The sequence below is a fragment of the Struthio camelus genome, chromosome 1 (assembly GCF_040807025.1).
Source record: "Struthio camelus isolate bStrCam1 chromosome 1, bStrCam1.hap1, whole genome shotgun sequence".
In the NCBI taxonomy this organism is placed as follows: domain Eukaryota; kingdom Metazoa; phylum Chordata; class Aves; order Struthioniformes; family Struthionidae; genus Struthio; species Struthio camelus.
This window is the reverse complement of record NC_090942.1, coordinates 145,053,996-145,069,964: the sequence shown is the minus strand read 5'-3', so window position 1 is coordinate 145,069,964 and position 15,969 is coordinate 145,053,996.

Genomic DNA, 15,969 nt, shown 5'->3' with positions numbered 1-15,969 from the left:
TAATGAAACTAGAAATGGATCTTACTGTATTTGATAAAAAAAAAGAACAGTTTTTACAGAAGCACCCTAAATGAGGAAAGATGAAATGTAAGATTAAAGTTTAAATAAATATGCTAGGTAAAAAGGGGGACACAATGGGATGTTTAAAAGCCTAGTGTCTTAGAACAAGTGATTACAAAACATTTTTGTGTAAAGTAGCAGCCAAAATCAAAAGAACTTTGCAGAATTGGATTTTTTGTTTTTGAATGACGAGCATTTTCATAATTCGTTGAAGGATTTTCATCAGCCTGTTGGAGGAAACAAAGGAACATATATCTCCATTTTCAAAAATGAAGATTTCTTCAAAATAATTACTTAATCAAGAAAATCAATCACAGCCTGCACAACAGTTAGTAGGAAACTATTTTTGGGAAACTAGCATGCAAAAATGATGGAGAACATAGAGTCTATTTTTCATCCAGTTTTTTGCATTAGGTAGACTATAATGTAGTATAGTATCTAGAATTTGAATGATGCAAAAGTGTTTGGTGCACTAAGGATGTAATGTGAGGATCAGTTAGACAGAAAAAATGGAACCTAGTTCACTTTAAAAACAGGATCTGAAGCTTTACCTTTAAGTTTAGGACAAATCTGTATGGAGATGTAGATATTAGGAACATATCAGGATTTGATGTGAACATCACTAGATTTTTCCATTACTTTCTCTATACCAGCTCAATTTGTTCTAAAAAAATTGAATTTGTTGATAGAAACCTATGGAGAGGTATGAATTTTTGTCACATTGACCAAAAGAAAAAAGATGTTATGTAATATAAGTAAATCTACCAGCTGCATTGGAGTATGTTAGTGGACTGCTGACATTTCACCACGTGGTGGTTTATTTAGCATTTCAATTCTTTGGAACTTTTTTTTTTTTTTGTTCTAGCGTTATTTTGTCTTAAATCAGTTGTGAAAACAAAATAATAGAGAAAATGCCAATCTTTTACAGATTTTTCTTTTGCTCTCAAGATATATCACTCTGTGATAACTTTTCTCATATCCCGCAGTTCATAATTAAAAACACACTAAAGTTCATAATCACTATCAGATTTTATTCCAGTAGACCAATATTACTCAGTCCACTTTGATCAGTCACGTGATTCAGGAGAACTGTGATCAGAATCTGCTTTCAAACAATACAGGAAAAAATATTTTACAATAATAATAAGAAGGGGAGAAATAAAGGGAGAAATATGTATCCTTTTCTCTCCACAGTGTAGTAAACATGGCTGAGTATCATTAAGCATAATGAGGACTTCTTGAGTGAGTTGTACAAATTATCTCATTTTCATCCCTCTCTTTTTATCATTTTGTCTCAATTTCTTCTCATAAGAGAAGCAACCTAAGACGGAACTTTAATAACTTATTATATTTCTTGTTACTAGGGCATTTGAATGACTAGTGTTAACCATACCAAGTAAACAAATTGGTCACAGACCTTGGGAAAATCAGTGCAGAAGTAACTCTCTCTTTCTTCTTTTCCATGCTTGTATCATTTGGTGTTTTCAGTACTTACTCTCTTTTAAAGAACACACAGTACCACCAATAGGGCTCAGGGAGATAAAACCTGAAGAATACACCAATCAAAATGACAATAGAAATTTAACAAAATGTATAAAAAATGTTGCCCTCTAATCAATATCAAAAAAATGTTTAATGGTATACTTTTTAGTGTCATTTTAAAACAATATCCTAATTCTACTAAGTTTTTTTTCCCCCAACTTCTGAAACCTACCAGCATGAGATGTGTTCATTTAAAGGAAAGTATAAGTTTTAAAGTAGCAACTAGTGGCACTTTGAAATTAGGTTATTTCTAAGTGATTCAGAAGACTAAAAATCTAACCTTCAGGTTTAGAACCGTTGCAGTAGAACCAAGGTATTCCTGTACAACGAGTCAGTGGGGATGTTTGGTGTTCAATCTGCCTAGCATGAAGCAGGAGATCCTTCCGTGACATGTCTAAGAAGAGGTGTGTGAGGTTGAGGCAGGGGGGGAGATAGAATTTAACTATATATATATATATATATATATATATATACATATATGTACATATATGGGCGTAACCAATCTTGTGGGTTATGATGAGATCACAATGTGCTTTACAGGAACTGTCACGATGTGCAGTACTAAATACTACACCAATCTCTGCCTGAAGTAAGTGCATCTAGCACGTAACAAGCGTTAATATGTTAACAGCTTGGAAATTATCCACTTCCTGTTTTTACAAAGATTGGGCCAAATGCTTTTCCTCTGCAGCCAGTTATGGATTTGAATGCGCAGATTTTCAAATCAAATCCTCCTGATAAATCTTAATCCCATTTGTTTGGGGTTCTGTGCTCTGCATGTCTTTCTTCCAATTTGCCTATAATGAATTTCATTTGCGACTTGTCAGTCTGACAATAAATCAGGTCAAAACTCTTCTTAATTTTTCCCTCACTGTTCCATAACTTTTATATCATAAATTATTTAGAAATAAAAACACTAAAATAAACTTCAGCAGGTATCTCACTTTGTTTCGTTATCGGAAAAAAATAATCTAAGTATATATACAATTTTAAGGGTTGCTAACTAAATATTTAGAATTGGCTGAAAAATGAAACTCTTTGATTATTTAGAATCTGAAGAAGTAGTGAAAAGAATGGATTAAACCTGAGTGCTTGAAAATGAGAATTATTATGATTTTTTCTGAAAATAAACTAAGTTTCATTATGAATGATGCTTATTTTATTATTTTAAGATAAACCATCAATTACTATTTTAAACTTGAGAAAGTATTGAAAGTGAACTTTTCAAAAAAATGTAATTATTTACAAATATTCACTGAATGTTTAAAAGAATTTTTATGACTACTTTATTAAAGTCCAAAGTCAGCTATTCTGGATATGACACATTTAAGAGCAAAGTTTTTTGTACAGTCCTCATTTATTCTCTAATGTATCATACCCATTCTAATAGAGCTCTTTAGTTAAATGATCACATATTATATTTAGTTTTTCTTATACATTACTTAATAGTATTAGAAGATAAAAGAACAAACACAGGTTAGTCTTGACTGAACATTGCTTACAGCACAAGTCATCATTTCAGAACAATGCAAAGAGGATATAAATCATCTAAATTTTGAATTAGAATTTTGACCAGTCAGAGAGACAATATTTATCTTGAAAGCATAGACAATACTAGTGGGTTGATCTAATACCTTTACCTCGGTGCAACTGCGTCACTGACTGCCAGTTTAGAAGCTGGCAGTGGCTGACTTCGGTCCACCAACAGGAGCAGCTTTTTGGACTGATGAAGGTTGTGACATAAACCTGTGATATCTGTTTACAATTTAGCTATGCAAAAAAAAAGTCCACGTGCTTTGCTATGAATTCAACTGGTGTAATTACGAGTTTTCTTCTACATCTGTGTTGGAAGCTGGCACACAAGTTGCCAAGCCCAGAACAGAGGGGTCAGTCATAGGGCAGGCAGATATAATTGCCAGCTATTTTCTGCACATTGTACTGCTCACTGACCAACTCATATGCCATTAATATACCTTATGTATCTATTGAGATAGCTTGTATCAAGAAGACCTGAATGATTTTCCTAAAGCACAAGAGGCTAACATTCTTCTCCTGATCTAGATATGCATAAATGTCCTAATAAATAGCCACTGTGTACAACTTTTCTTGGAGACAAAAATGTGATGTAGCTTTTACCAAACATTTCATACTTATCAAAGAAGTACAAATATGAGCATATTACACCTGGAATGATGAAGGGCATCTTAAATGGCTTTTTTAATATCCACATCTATGGACTTTTCATTATGCATGTTTAATTCTGCCTTTATTCTATAGCTAATACATGCACGTGAAGAATGCATTAACTTGAAAATATTCCCTCATCAAAAATTTAATGAACATACATAAAATAGAAAATTAACTAATACATTTGCTTTATTTATTATATGAGGACAAAATATTTCTGAAGCTGGGCTTTAGAAATTCGTAGGCTAGCAGAGTTCTTAACAGCCTTTAGAAGTCATGATGCAAGCTGAACTGTTGACATACTTGGTTTGAGATAGAAACAGTATAATTACTTGTGTTATCACTCCCCACCATTGTCTACTTATGACGATCTAATAGGTGAAGATAATTTATCCATTAAAAACTAAAAATAAAATATCATTATGTCTTTAAAAATAAGACTATAACTCTTAAATCATTAAAAATCACTTTAAATTGTCTCTGAAATACCTGCATTTTAATGTCTGGTTGACAGTGCTCCAATTTGGATTGCAGAAATTACCTCTTATAATGTACCAGGGTTAATTTGCTGTGAGGCAAGTGATCAAATGCTGCTTAGGGAGCTTGACATTATACCCAAATAATCCTTTCTCCAAACTAGCAATAATACAGCAAGATGCTTAGATTACGACCAAGAATGCCAAAAAGTAGTGACATGATAACTTCTACAGTATAGTTAATATGACTGGTAGGTGATTATTTAAATAACTACTATTTTACTTATTTCAAAAACAATTATATGTATGAAATGCTTATTAATTTAAAATAAAATAAATTACATAGGACTGTGAGGCCTAGCATAAGTTCTATGAAAAACTTTATATGATACTTCAAATCTTCATTCAGTATTTAGCACGTCTTTGTGCAAACAGAACACTAATTGTTATGAGTGAACCTTTGCTTGAGTATGAAAGGCAATTCTGGCCATTTATTGCAGTATAAGGAACATACATAAAACAAGTGCAAAAGCATCATGCTCCCGTTTATAATTAAATAGTGCTAAAAGACATTCCACAGTATTGCGATACCTTTTGTCATTTGCTTTAAGTAGCATTTTAGCATTTCTAAGCAAATCAGAAATAATAGTTGAATATTTCAAACAGTTTCAAAGTTCCTTAAAAATACATTTTTAAAGGTATACTTAATAATTCCTGGCAAAATTCATTCCCACAAGGGTAGTACAAGATATATGCTGAAAGTAAGGTTTATTTAAAATGTATGTTTAAAATATCGATAGTACAATGCATAAATCTCCTGCTAAACCATTTTAGAATTGACTTACATTCAATATGAATATCAGTACGAATATTTCTTATAAATGTTCCTTTTTTTCCCCAGAGAAGATTATTTCTCTAATTAAAAAAGGAAGAACAAAAAAATACACCACTGTAGACAAATCTACTCGTATTTCAGTTCCATAAAAAAATTATACAGACAGATAATCAAATGTTATTTATAACATAGAAGACAAAAAGTAGATGAAAAAGAACGTAGCCACTGTATCAAACTACTCTTTATTCTATAATTATTATGATCCTATGGAGAAAGGAGAAATCTTAGGTATCTGCTTTAGCAAGGCTTTGCAACTATACCATCAGACATTCTAATAAGCAATCTGGGAAACATGGACTAGGTAAAACTACTAGCAGGTGGTGCATGACTGTTTGATTGTTATCAATGGTTTATTGCAAAAAAGGAAAACTATAACTAGCAAGGTTCTGCAGGGTTGTACCCTCTGTTTGATTTTATTCATCTATTCTCATTAATGATTTGACTGATGGAACAGAAAATATGCCTAGTAAGTTTGCAGATGATATGAAGCTGGATGAGACTGAAAATCTGTTCAATAGCAGGACTGAAATTAAAAATTACTTTAACTGAAAAAAAGAAAACAGAATGCAATTCGGTGGCAACGATCACGTATTGTCTGTATGGAGAAACGATTAACAGCCCAAGGACAGCTCTAGAAACAATTAGTTTTTGCCGCAATTCGACCTAAAAGAATCTGGGATTATTTTGGGTACTGTGTCAAACATAAATAAAATACTTTATTTTATCACAGAAGAGAGAAAAACACCTGACTGTGACATGACAACCTGCCTGCATGACATGAGAAGTAGGTCTTTCTCTTTTCTCAGCAGTGTGAAGACCTCAGCTGCAGTGGTATCTGGTTTGAGTCACTGCCCTGCAGGAAAGACGTGACCTAACAGGAGAGAATCCAGAGAGAAGAAATATTTGTACGCTAGAAAAGATGCCCTACAGGAAAGACTGAAGAACTTTGTTTTGGGTTTTTTTTGCCTAGAGCAGAGAAATTTGAGGCAGACAATCCTGGAATGTATAGAAAAGGCTGATAAAAAATAATCTTGTTTTCAAACATTGCAGAAAGGGATATTCAAGTTAAATATTAGGCAATGTTTTCTAGAAAAGCTTGCATCACTTAATGAGGTTGTGCAACATCCTTTTTAAGGTATAGTGAAATAGGCACCCAAGACTAAGTGCACATCAGGAGTAACAGAGGCAAGGATGTAAGTCCTTGCGTATAATGCTGCACTGGAACAGGGGGGTGGCATTCATGATCTTTCAGCCATGTGAGTATCTCCCACATTTTTACTGTACAGGGATTCTGGTTACAAAATGATTGACTATGTTGCCTTATTTTTTAGATGAAGATAGCTTTCTGAAATATTTGCCTTATTTTCTTATCCTTTTCCTACATCCGGGTAAAATAATTTATTTGCACTCTTCATTAGAAAAGTCATCAGGTGATCTTGAATTACAGGAAAAATAAACGAAAAAACTCCTCCTCTCCAGTGATAAAATGAATATAAATGTACAAAATGTCATCCTCCCTTAAGACCTTTTACTATTTTCAAGAAAATAATGATTGGGAAGAATATTGGAATATGCATATAAAGTAGATCTCACTGAACACATTACTTGCAAATATTACCAGTGAAGTTGAGTATATTCTATTAAAAGAATATTTAAAACATATTTACATATATTCCTGAGCTAGATCCCAAGTATTGTAGTGATTTTTTGGTAATATTTAGAGATGAGGAGTGGACTGACTGCACTTACTCTGTAGAATCAGAAAGGCAGAAACGTTCTCACCTTAACTGAGCAATATATATATATAGGTGAAACTTTTCTGTTTCTTGTCAGAAAATTCCTTCAAACATCCACATTCACTTAATTTTTTGTAAATATTTTGTTATTTAACACACTGAGGGAACAAAAAAATCCACGTATATAAGTATATTCAACACAACAGCACTATAACAACATAATAGGTTGAAAATATCTTTATAGATTGATGGTTATTGCCATCTGCACTAGTCTCAGGGCTGAGTCCTTGTGAGACCATGTTAGCAAAAGATTTTACTATTGTCGAGGTGTCTTTGAAACAGGTCTCCTTTAAGGGAAAATTGAGCAAATAGGATCTGAGAGAAAAAGGGAATTAAGGATTCCTGCTTGCTATGAGAATTGGCGAGGAAAACAGATTTTTAGAAAGCAGTCAGAAGGAAAACTTTCTAGAAAGAAAAGTTGAAAAGCATTATATGTATAGGAAAAGAAAGGAAAAATTCTGTACCGTGAATAAAGATTGCAGTTTCTTGATGAAGTAGTTTTAAATTTGCCTATAGCTGCACAGTAATTTCCACAGTAATAACTCCTCTGTATTTTCCCTATTTCATTTTTGCTCCCTAATTATTAATTAGGACATACATAAGAGTTGAAGTAAGAAGAAGTAATGGTCTGTAAAGATCTGGAATGTAGTTTTATTAATTTTAAGTGATCAGTTTTAAGTGATAATGAACATAATTTTTCGGAAGTACTTGAGTGAAATCCTCAAATTAAGGTGCCATATGCAAGAAGTTATCTCAGTCTCATATTAAATAATTAGTATTCATCGATGACCATTATCTTATGGGCCTCTTGGGTACCACAACCTGTGAGCCTTTGACTCTTAAAGAGTTTGTCACAAGCTACAGCAAAACGATCTCCTCCCCTTATTAAATTTAATCTGTGTACTGTAATGGATTAACTTAAATTTCAGCCAACGGAATGCTACAAAGAAGTTAAAAATTAAATGAAATAGGTCTCTGGTAAAGAGTAATTATAAAGCAAAAATTAATTGTTCATCCTCAGAACTACCAGTCAGCCAGACCTAGCTGTGTTTTAAACTTGTGGCTGGCAGCTTCTCCCCTACCAGAATTCCATAGTCACTGCACAGTGGCTGCTTCTGTTTTCCTTTCGTGATGGCCAAAGAAAAATGGACGCAGACTAACCATTTGTCACCTTTTTTTTTACTTTTCCTTTCCCCCCTTTCCCTCACTTCTCTCCTTGTCACAAGAAACTATCTCCATGTTCATATAGGATTTGTGGATTCGAAGAGGAAAGAGGAGGAAATTGCTGAAACAACTTAATATCGGACAACTCATTTCCTTTAAAAGTCGAAATAACTGAGACTTTTCAGTGATCAAAATCAGCTGGAATTAAGTATTTAAATCCTATTTAAATTCCTTCAGATTTCTGGTCATAAGTCCCCTATTTAAAAAAAAAAAAAAAAAAAAAAGCATTATTTTTCCACTGCTGTGTGCAGCAACATCTGTATATCTGTAAGACGTTGACTAAGAATGCAGTCACATTCCTGTACACTGGATTATCAGGTCATAAAACCAAACATCCCATCCGTGGAAGTCTTGATTGATAGGCCTTATGATTCTAGAGAATTTTCTAAAGAATATCTACTACTGTTTACAGTTAGAGGTGGCTAATGAGGCTGAAATAATTTGAAGGCACTCAAGTGAATTCTATGCATCTGGGTATTTTATGTCTGCTACTGGCTACTATGAAATTTAGTTTGGCTAAAAGAGTAGACAGACACTTCAATTAAAAAGAGAAAATAGTTATCTTCCATGCCATAGTATCCTAACAAAAATTTTATCTTTGACTCCTATCAGCAAATAAACTGCAGCCATTCAGTCATGTGATTGGTTGGCACAGATCCGGTGGTGCACAACTAGAAATAGCAAATGTTTTTCCTCTTCTCATTCAGATCATTACATAGCCAGATTAGTGGTTAAATAGCGCTAGTTTTCCTATCCCTAAGTGGCCTTGGAAAGCAGAGCCTGTAATTTAGTAACAGCTGCAAGGAATTAGCTGAAAACAATCCACTGCAGTCGGAGACAATTCAAATTATCAAACAAACAAAAACAAGCCATTCACACAATCAAGGGCCTCATCCCCCAAGTTAATTCAAACTGTTTTGATGTTCTTTCTCTGAGTAACAAAAAGTGTGAAGTATGTTGCCATACAAAGTAATCTATATTTGTTTATAATGCATAAAACTGTTGGGTGGTGCGGAGGTTAAGTTAAAATATGATTCCTGAAACGTTGTGTAACAATCCCCCTCTTAATCAATGCAAGCTACCCTATGGCATTTTTTCCAATTCATAAATGTCTATTTCAATAAGCAAAAAAATATTCTATTTCTTTCTATCCTTGTTAACCACTCAGGTTCCTTGCTTCTGGAGAATTTACTGAGATATACCCTTTATTATTCAGTTATTAAAACAAAATGAAATTCATAGAGCCAACTGAAATTATATCACAGTTAAACTATGAAAAATCTAGGTTTTGAATAGAAATAAGAAATTTATTGAAATATTTTTATTCAAAATTTCTCAGAAACAAACTTTTAATTGAAATATTACTTTTTAAATGAAAATCAACATCTGGTAAATTTTACAGAAAAACTGTTTTTGTATTTTAAATTAAATTTAAATATTTTATATTTCAAATCGGAGACATTAGCTGGTATCTTAGAAAAATCATGATAAGAAGGAAGATAAGGTAACAGAACACATGGAAAAAAAATAGAAGCCACGGAGCTATGAGCATGAAATTAAGTCAATTTATTTTTATTTTTTAATTTTAACAAATATAGAGAAGCAAAACGTTCAGTGCACACAGCAAATCAGGTCTAAAAGTAATTTTAATATAAACAGTTATGATATTTTCTTTACTAAACAGTGTCATCTAGATGCTGCAACACTTGTCAGCTACTCTCCCACACCAGGAATATACCTCTGTCGCCATTGTTCTAGATTTCCTGTAGAGTGGACAAAAAAAACCCAATGTTACCTCAGGGAGAGCTGCTCAAAGTAGCAGTAGTCCAAATATACAGCAGTAGAGTTTTCTTGGGTACTATATATTTCAAGAGTGAAATTCATCACATATAATTACAGAACTTGTTAAAACACCACATTTTAGATCGGTATAAATAGATATGTAGGTGTGAGACATATCTATACTCCCATTATACTCAGCAGAGATGTGGTCACTATCAGCACTGGAATCTAGAGAATTATTCAGGAGTTAAAAAAAAAAAAAAACCTGTTGTGAATACAGTGAATCCTCCTGTAGAGGCTATGTTCAGCTGCCAATATACAAGCACCATGTTTAAGACACCTGCATGGAAATGGAAAACATGATAGGGCAAAGTAGAGAATTACAGCTTTCTTTCGGAGTGGCAGCTGGAGGCCAAGCAGGCTACCCAAGGGCATCTCAGATGGCCCCTAATGTTGCTTGTATGCAAGCAACAAGATCAGGCCCTAATTTCTCATCTACACAGTTCAACCATATAAATATATAAACAAGACAGGGATTCTCGCTTTTGCTTCCACAGGAATGTCAAGATAGAGACTGCATTTTCCTTTCGGTTGTGATCAGAGGAGATGGGGAGAACTGTTTAGCTATTATTTTTGCTTCATTGTTGTTTTCATTTGTTGCTTTGTTGTGGTTTAGTCTTTGTTGTGGAATCTTAATTTTACCGTAATTAATACAAGAGAAGGAAGAAAAATATTCATGGCGCAATACCCAGATTGTAAATACTCTGTTTCTGGACAGACTTGCAAGTATCCAGGAAATAAATAAATAAATAAATATATATTTAATGTTATACATATTCAGATATGTATAACATTAAATTTAATTCAATTTTGAATGATGTTTAGAAAAAATCAGAAAGTTTTTCTTTGGCTGTGAGTGGGACTAAATACATTGCATTCTTGTACAATACAGATCAACTCTAGCTGAAAATCCTTTAAGCAGTGTTTCCCAAACTATATCACATCACTCCCTTTGTCTACTACCAAGTGAATTTTAAAGACTCACACATCCATTTTGCTAAGCATAATGTTCAGATTCTGGTATTGTGAACAGAAGTAATAAGCCCATTCCTTCTTATACCTCCCCTAACCATCTGGTAGTTTTTATGCCTCATCCAGAGGAGCACGACCTGCAGTTTTTGGAAAAAATAATCGTAGACACAAGTGTCTCTCTTTGATTAGAGTGTGTTTTGTTTTTATTGATTACAGCTTGTTTATTGACTGTACCAGTGAAATCTTATTTTTCAAGAGATGTTTATTATTGATGTTTATGTCCCCTGATTGTATGATCTTCTGCTGTAGAAATCCATCCGACATATTCCTACTGAATTAGTCAGAATAAATAAGGTATTAACTTAAATGAAGACAGTGTAAAATATAATGGAGGATTGCTTTTATTAATTTGCTATTTTTGTCCTTTTTAGAAACCTTTGCATGACTAGCTGGCTGTTCATCTCAGAACTTTACAAACCACAATTTGAAGGATTAGCTTTTGTAAGTATATATTTTAACTAACACAATTCCTTTGGCTGTCATGGTACAATGCATATAGAATTGTTTTATATGCTTAAAAGCATAATTTGTATGTGCTTAAGTGTTTAATATTGACTCAGCCTTATGTTCATGGATGTTTAACCTGGTTAAGATTAGATTTCTCTCCATCATCTCTACAGTATGTCTTGATTTTTACGATAAGTTTACATACTACTCTGAAAATTCTGTCAAAACGTTAGTCTGACTCTATCAGATCCTTCCATTATCCGTATAATTTTAATATTTTTGAAGAATGAATTAAAAGGTTATTATGAACCTCCATCTGCCATAGCCATGAGTTGCCTGTTATTCAAAAATACTAAAACCAAGCGATATGAGGTAATGCTACACAAGTTACATTTACAAAGCTTAGGAATGCTCATTTTTATTTTTTCCCTCTGTTTTCCTCTATCTTCTTCCATTTCTTTTTTTCTTCTGCATTCTTCTCAGTTTCTTACACACTAAAAATTGCTTTACTACTCAAACCAAAAGTCTATCAAATTTTGCACTAGAAGTTTACGAAAAAATATAAATATAGCACACTTGCTACGACTCTTACCCATGTATAATCTTTCAGCTTCTGGCATTTATAATTTTGGAACTTTCTGAGGTGGAAAGTCCATCTGACTAGTGTGATAGTAGCCATCAATAGATTATCTTCATTTGCCTAACCTCTTGAACCCTTTTTTGTCATCCTTAATGACTTGTGACATTTAGATTACTATGACAGCTAAATACTTCAATACTTCTTTTAATATGCTTTAAACCAGTTATCCAATTTATTTCCTTATCCGTTCTCTTATGAGAAAACATGAATAACCACTTTTTATTCCCTTTTTCAAATCATTTATGACTTTACAGTTCTCCATGTTATCTTCCAGAAGTTGTTTCTTTTCAAGCTGAGAAACACACTTTATTCAAAGTCTTTTCATATACAAGTCATTTCATACTTCTGACCACCCTTTTATTCTTTTGCAGCATGTTATCAAACTCTACTAGACACTTTTGAGGTCAGAGGTTAACACATATTATTCATTATGGGGTATACCATACCTTTATATAATGGCATTATACTGTTTTCTTTTGTTTTATTCTTTCCTCCTTTACTAATAACTTCTGGCATCATATATGGCTATATAAAATTACTATAAGATCATTTTTAGAATGGCAGTCACTAATTCAGAGATTGTCATTCTGTCTCCACAGTTAAGGTGATATGCTCATGTGTGCTTTACCTTGAATTTATGATCACTGAATTCCTTTTCCCATTTTTTTAGCCTTTAATGCAATGAGCTCCTTCTGCAACCCTTTGCCGTCACCTTTCTTTTTGAATTTCTTGGAAAAAAAAATCATCAGTAAAATTCGGCAGCTCATTATTCACTTTCTTATATGAATATGATGAATAACACAGTCACCGTGCAGATCCTTCTGGGACCCTGAGGATAAACACATTCCACTGTGGAATACTACCATTTATTCATGTCCTCCATTTTTGTTTTCTTTCTATTTATGTCTTCATTTTCTTCTTGAATCGCATATACTAATTCATGATAGAACCTTCCACTATTTCCTAATAGAGACCTTTAGGAGTCCTTTTGAAGGCTTACCTTTTTGTCATTATCTATCCTCTTTCCATTTGTTCTTTCACTCCCATTTAACCTTTTCCTCTTTCCCTCTGTCTTCCTTTTTCATTGGGATTCATTTTGATTTTCATTTCTTATTCTTTGTATGTATTTCCTCTACCTTTCTTCACTTTTCCTCTTCTTTATGATATAGGGTATAAAAAAACCTTCCTTTTCTTGTGGCTAACTCTAGACATCTTATTTTCTTTGCTTTCTACATCATCATTTTTTTATTTACCATTTTCCTCATATTTTTTCCTAAGGAATTCCTTTTTTTCTCCTCTTTGGAATCAATAGATACAAAAATAATTACTTTCTGTTAGAATCAGATTTTTTCCCAAAATTAAATTAGATTGGAGTTAATGATTCACTATGTATATTACAGCACTTTACATATGTAATGTAATCATGAGAGAAAATCTAATATTTCAAATAATTTTGTTCTGTGAAATGTTGTTCAGCTGTGACCCTACTAGCAATCTAGGAATTATTTCTAGAGGTTTTTTTTTCAGAAATGTTCAGAAAAAAGTGTTCTCAGTTTTCTAAGTTTTGTCATGAACCATTTGCATAATATGACAATACGTGAGTGATTGCAATGACTTCAAGATATACATAAACACCCTATATGATTTATGAAATGATTTTACTTATTAAAGAACTCTTGAAAAGTCTATATTATATGTAAGTGTATGGTAGGAAATTTAAAATAAAATTCTTATAAAAACCCAAGTGAAGGTATAATAGCCTTTAAAGTAAAAAAAAAGTTCCTAGTCAGAAATGTTAGAAAGGATAGATTGGGTTGTGTAGTGCCAGAAAGACAATGACTTTGTTCAGCATGACTATTGGTTAGCAGGGTGAGATAGGAAGTGTGCCTATGACATCTATCACACTGAAATAAATGGCAGTTTTTGTTGTAAATGAAGACTAGATGCTATAGATTTTTACATTTGGTCAGATGAATCCCATCCAAGACTTTCACGTTTTTAGGAATGATCATTCAACTGGAAAAAATAACACAAAAAAAGCTATTTATATTCTGGTCCAATCTTGTTCTCAGATATGTTTTCCAAGCTAACGCTTCCTTGTGCACCTCTAGCTTCTTGCTACTACATTGATAAACATCAGCCTTCTTCACTGCTTTGGTGGAAGGTGTGTGGTACATAAGTTCATTTTAGTTTTCCTCCTAGAGTTATAAACCCTTATTTCAGAAATGCAGGCAACACTATTTCAAACCTAAAATTTTATCAAAGAACAAATTATTAATATTAATATTATTAAAGCATTTAGGCCTCCCAGTAACTACAAAGTTCTGTTGTTATAGCCATGGGGTTATGGACGTACTTACGGAAAACACCGGAAGACGCAGAGATAGCATGAGTAGGGAAGAAGGTAATTTAATGTTGTAGTTGCATTATCTGAGCAAACTATACAATCTGAAAGACAATATAAAATGTGTCCGTGTGGTGGATAATACTCATCTAATCATTTGAGATGTTTACACTGAATGTATTTCTATGAACAGGTCACTTATACTCTCCTTACAATCAATAGCAGGTTTCAATAGACACTTTTAGGTCACATTCACCCTACTAAATGCAGGCGTCTTCTTAATGCTGGCAGAAGGGCTCCTTGGTAGTACGGGATGTCTAGCTGTAAGGCAGATGTCCAGAACTTTGTTTGGATGACTTGCCCCAGGTTATTTGCAAAGCACAGCTATGTTTGCAAGTGTTACTATTTTTTTCTTGTATCCTCAACTAACAACATTTTTATATGCTTGCAATATTTTGCAGTAAAATCTGAACCATGGATGATTACAGTGAGCACACTTCTTTAGTAGCATACCACTATACTAGTAAACACTGACTAAATTATACATATTTTCATTCTATTCTAGGAGTTTCTTGCAGTTTATACAACTGAAAATTGAAGTGAATGGGACAATAAAATAAAATATAATAATTGTTTCCTGTGCAAATATACAAGAAACTTTCTTAAAATGCTGAAACATGAAATTGTGACTAGAAATTGCCACTACATGTTGTTCCTTCACAATAAATCAAAGTAAACCTGTGCTAAAAACTTATTAAGCCTTTAGAATAGGCATTCAAAATTCATGAAATGCCAAAAATGGAGTTATTTGCATAAGGAAAAATAGATTTAATGGCTCAGTTTTATTTTCTGGTGCTTGTTCATGAGGTGCTGCATAGCATGCAGAAATTCTTTAGGTTTCTTTCTTTTTCCATATATATGACAAACATTCATAGGACTACAGATCCATAAAGTAAAGACGGTCCAGTTCATTTCTGATAGATGGGGACCTATACAGAAATATGTGATGTTTCCTATAACTGAGTAGGTAAACAGGAAGTATGAATGAAATTAAATATCTGTAAGTGTTTCCTGGAGAGGGCCGCTAGAGATCTACAAAATTTACTTGTGGCAGACAAAGCATGGAAGGAATTCTTTATTCAACTCAACTTTATTTTCTCAATTAGGGAAGATGAGATCCAGAGGCTCAGAGGTATTTAAAAAATGTCAGAGAGAATTACAATAGATCTGGCCTGCTGACAGGAAGGGCTTTCAGATCACTAATTTCCAGGTCACTAACTTCTATCAACAAGAGGAAGTAAAGAATTTAGTGGTTGAGGCTCAGGAGGCTAGTTATCAATAGAAAGACATGAAAAATATTACTAGATGCATCTCTATGCATTTATCCTCAATGCCAACCTAAAATTCTTGTATTTGAAATAATGTGTTTCTGTTATACAGAAGAATAGAAAAACTGGTCGCCAAAGATAATTTAGATTTGTAGC